This window comes from Triticum aestivum, chromosome 5B (assembly GCF_018294505.1).
Source record: "Triticum aestivum cultivar Chinese Spring chromosome 5B, IWGSC CS RefSeq v2.1, whole genome shotgun sequence".
Taxonomy (NCBI): Eukaryota; Viridiplantae; Streptophyta; class Magnoliopsida; order Poales; family Poaceae; genus Triticum; species Triticum aestivum.
In genome coordinates, this window is record NC_057807.1 from 176338093 (window position 1) to 176343205 (window position 5113).

Below are 5113 nucleotides of genomic sequence, written 5' to 3' on the forward strand. Positions count from 1 at the left end.
GTTTGCTTGATGTTTGGGTGCATTTTGCGTCAATGCCATGTTTTACTCTTTTTGCTCATATATTCTAGGCCGTAGCTCCGAACTAATTGAACTTTATATGTAAATTGACTAGAATCTCGTGTAGATCATCTTGGTACATCCTAACTTGCTGTTTAACAACTTGAACATAAGGTTTATTCAGTTCTGGACCAATTTCTAAATTTGCATATGAGGACTTACCGAAATTGTTATATGTTGTTTTCGGCATCATTTATACTTGCCTTGATGTGTTGCTCTTGTTTGCATCATCTCTTGCCATGAGTAGCTTCATGTAGCTTTGTCATGCATCATGCTTGGTTGTGCATCATGTCATGTATATGTGTGGTGTGTTTACCATGTTGTGTGCTTCTTCTCGATAGTTCCTGTTTCGTTGCGATCGTGAGGATTTGTTCGTCTACGCTTGGCTTGGCTTCATCCGTTCGTCTTATTCATGGACTTGTTCTTCTTCCTAGCGGGATTTCAGGCAAGATGACCTTCACCTTGGATCTCACTACTATCATTGCCATGCTAGTTGCTTCATTCTATCACTATGCTGCGCTTCCTATCACTTGTTCTTTAAGCCTCCCAAATTGCCATGAACCTCTAACATTTGTCACCCTTCCTAGCAAACCGTTGTTTGGCTATGTTACCGCTTTTGCTCAGCCCCTCTTATAGCATTGTTAGTTGCAGGTGAAGATTGCTCCATGGTGGACAGGATTATGTTGGGATATCATAATATCTCTTATATTATTAATGCATCTATATACTTGGTAAACGGTGGAAGGCGCGGCCTTATGCCTGGTGTTTTGTTCCACTCTTGTTGCCCTAGTTTCCGTCATATCGGTATTATGTTGCCTGATTTTGCGTCCCTAACGCGGTTGGGTGATTTATGGGACCCCCTTGACAGTTCGCCTTGAATAAAACTCCTCCAGCAAGGCCCAACATTGGTTTTACCATTTGCCTACCACCTATACCTTTCCCTTGGGAGTAATTAACCCAAGGGTCATCTTTATTTTAGCCCCCCGGGCCAATGCTTGTCTAAGTGTTGGTCCAAACTAGAGCACCGTGCGGGACCATCCCTTCGCAACTTGGGTTACGTCGGTACCTGTACGCTTCGCTTATTCGGTGTTGCCCTAAGAACGAGATATGTGCAGCTCCTATCGGGATTGTCGGCGCATCGGGCGGCTTTGCTGGTCTTGTTTTACCATTGTCGAAATGTCTTGTAAACCGGGATTCCGAGACCGATCGGGTCTTCCTGGGAGAAGGAATATCCTTCGTTGACCGTGAGAGCTTCTGATGGGCTAAGTTGGGACACCCCTGTAGGGTATAAACTTTCGAGAGCCGTGCCCGTGGTTATGTGGTAGATGGGAATTTGTTAATGTCCGGTTGTAGATAACTTGAGACTAGATCCGAATTAAAACGCATCAACCGCGTGTGCAGCCGTGATGGTCTCTTTTCAGCGGAGTCCGGGAAGTGAACACGGTCTTTGGGTTATGTTTTACGTAAGTAGGAGTTTAGGATAACCTCTTGATCATTGCTAGCTTCACGACGGTTCCGTTGCTTCTCTTCTCGCTCTTATTTGCATATGTTAGCCACCATATCATGCTTAGTCGTTGCTGCAACCTCACCACCTTACCCATTAAGCTTTGCTAGTCTTGATACCCATGGTAATGGGATTGCTGAGTCCTCGTGGCTCACAGATTACTATAACAACAGTTGCAGGTACAGGTTATGCGATGATCTTGACGCGAGAGCGATGTTTGCTTCTTTTGGAGTTCTTCTTCTGCTTCTTCTTCGATCAGGGGATAGGTTCTAGGTCGGCAGCCTGGGCTAGCAGGGTGGATGTCGTTTGAGTTTCTGTTTGTGTTTCATCCGTAGTCGGATGGTGCTCTTATGTAAGATGATGTTGTATTCGTGTGGCGTTGTATGTCTTTTGTATGTATCCCCATCTATTATGTAATGTTGATGTAATGATATCCACCTTGCAAAAGCGTTTCAATATGCGGGTCTATCCTTGGTGGGACCTTCGAGTTCCTTTTGGATAGGGTCGCATATTGGGCGTGACACAGACGCTCCACCATGCGGTTCTAGTAGTAGTACTACTCGTACTACTGCGCTTGGCTCTTCGCCTCTTCGTGAAGTTGAACAATGATGGTACTCCGCATGTTGGGTACTACAGTGTATGCCTCTGACAATCTGACACCGAATGGACTGATGCATGTCCACCGAGGGTAGGTTGCATTAGTCAAAAGGCGTAAGCGAGCTTCACCTTGTCCTGCAAGCTTCTCCTCGTTCTGCGAGTTGACGGGACACACCAAAAAGTAGTGCTAGTCCATACTCCCTCCTTTCCGGTTAATATGGCTTAATCTTTTTTGCGGGTAAATGAGAGAGCTTTATTCATATATAAGCATTCTTATGAAGATCAGCCAAGACACTGGTCACTAGGAAGCGAGGTACCCCGCAAAAAGAAGTAGGAAGCGAGGTGTTTCATCAAGCCAGCTCTCGGCCACATTCAAAGTGCGGCAAGCACGGTTCGCACGAAGATGCGCCGCAAGGTTTGCTGACCTGTTTACATGCTGAATAACAAAAAAATAGGAAATATTACCAAGCGCTACTATTTGTAACAGGATATGAGCCAGAATTAAGCGAGAATTGTGGCGAGTGTTCCATGCAATCAACTTCCATTATCACATGGGGAACCCTCGAAGAGAACCAAATGTGTTGAAGATTGTTTTATCACATTTTAAAATTATAATAAGAGTGCAGACGCTCCTCCATCCGGTTCCTAGTACTAGTATAGTACGTACCTTTATAGACTATGTTAGTAGTACTAGTACAAACTTTGCGCTTGGCTGTTCGCCTATTCGGGAAGTCGAACAATACTAGCACTAGTAGTATAGTGTATGCTTCTTGTAATCTGACACCGAATTAACTGTTGGACGTCCATCGCCTGAGCGAGGGAGAGCTTGCATTAGTCAAAAGTTTCTCCTTGTCCCGCGAGCCACCGCACGCAAGTAATGCTAGTCCATACTGCCTCCTCTCCGGTTAATATGGATTAATTTCAAACGAGATAAATACACTGTCTGTCACTGTATATTTGTAAAAATATGGTTAGTGGACTTCATAATACGTTCATTGCACTCAATATATATATTTTCCGGTGTTTATACAGTCACTAGATCACCCTGACTGAGTATATGTGTGCATGCACGTGTAGGTTGAGCACTTAGCATGACCGTGTGTGTTCCGTCGTGTGCTCGGACATGCATGCATTAGGGTGCCGCGCACGTTTTTTCGTCCATGGGTACGTGTGACTGTTGCATACACGTAGGGGGGGTACGTGTAGGGGCCGCTAAGGAGCGCTCAAATCATACAGTAAGTTAGTCGGAAGAAGCAACCATCATTTCACTCTTGAATGACACGTACACAATATAAAATGGTTGATATGGAGAGAAAAATAAAACCACTATATATACACTAGCAGGAGCCTAAGCTACAAGCCTGCTTGCTATGGTTGCTCTCTTCACAAGCATAGAACGACGGGCCTGATCCCACAGCTGGGGGAAGGGAACAATGTTCTGCGTAGACGCGGTCGACATCGGCGAGGGAGAAAACCCACAGTCAGTGCGTCCCAATCGGGGGTCACCGCGGTATGGGCCGATGACGCGTCTGTCAGGACCCCGACTCAATGCCACACCGATCTAGCATGTAACACCTCATATCACTTTGCGGCCTCACGATGGTATTCCCACGGGTGTCGCCTTACTAGGCCCGGGACCATTTGCGCCTTTTGACACACGTATATGATAGTGTCGCTAGCATCCATATGACAACGAGCCCGGGCTGACATGGCTAGTCGTGAACCCAAAGTGGCACTAACTTACAGGGACAAGCATACATGACCTAGCAACGAATGTGTCGGTCATCAGCGAGTGAATCCAGGCTCTAGCAACTGGGCTAGCAGGACTCCGGTAAACCGGGCTGTAGTAGGCTAACAGGACTCCGGTAGACAACGCGTGACATTTTCCCGAAGGGACAGACACAAGAACAAAGAAGGACACATGCCATCCAGCCTAAGTGTTCCGGAGCAGTAGCAAGCTACCAAGGCTCAGTGGAAGCACTAGGAGACATTTCCCGGTAAGAGAGGCTACCAAGGATAAACAACTAGATAGTCAGATCCCACACATACCAAGCATTTCAATAACATACACACAATATGATTGATATGTGCAAATACAACATGGCATCACAACATGACTCTACAACTCAAGTATTTATTCATTAGGCTCCGAGGAGCGAGATATTACAAACATGGGTCTCTCGACCCAGCATTCAGAGCATACAAGTCAAAGCACAAGCGTAAGCTTAACATGTCTGAGTACAGAAATCTATAAATGAAAAGGGCTGAGAAGCCTGACTAACTACCAGATCCTGCCGAGGGCACAAGATCATAGCTGAGGTAACAAGCTAAACGTCGAAGTCCACGTGGAACTACTAGCGAGACTGAAGTCTCTCTGCAAAAACATAAAATAGGCAAACGTGAGTACAAATGTACCCAGCAAGACTTACATCAGAACTAACTACATATGCATCATTATCAACAAAGGGGATGGTGGGGTTCAACTGCAGCAAGCTAGCTTTGACTCGGTGGCTATCCTAAACTACTACTGCAAGTAACTCTTTGGGGTGGCGCACACGAGTCCACATATTCACCATATCAATACACCACTATGGATCCACTCCCGTCTCCCTACGAGAACGCCATCCATAGCACTCACGCTTATCTTGCATATTTTAGAGTATCCACTTTCACTTGTCTATGAACTGTACATGCAACCCAGAAGTCCTTTACCGCGGACACGGCTATTCGAATAAATCATATTAACCCTACAGGGGTGTACTTCTTCACACACACTCTCGCCACTTACCGCCATGTACACCTCGTGTATCTCGGCAACCTTCAAGCGGAAGCCTGGCGAGGGAGTCGGCCACGACCTAACTAACCACACAAGTCTCTCGTCCAGGTTTATTGCCTATTCGGGTTCCATCCGCAAGGAGATCCGGCTGGGGTGTCGCTCACGGCCCCAAACGATGT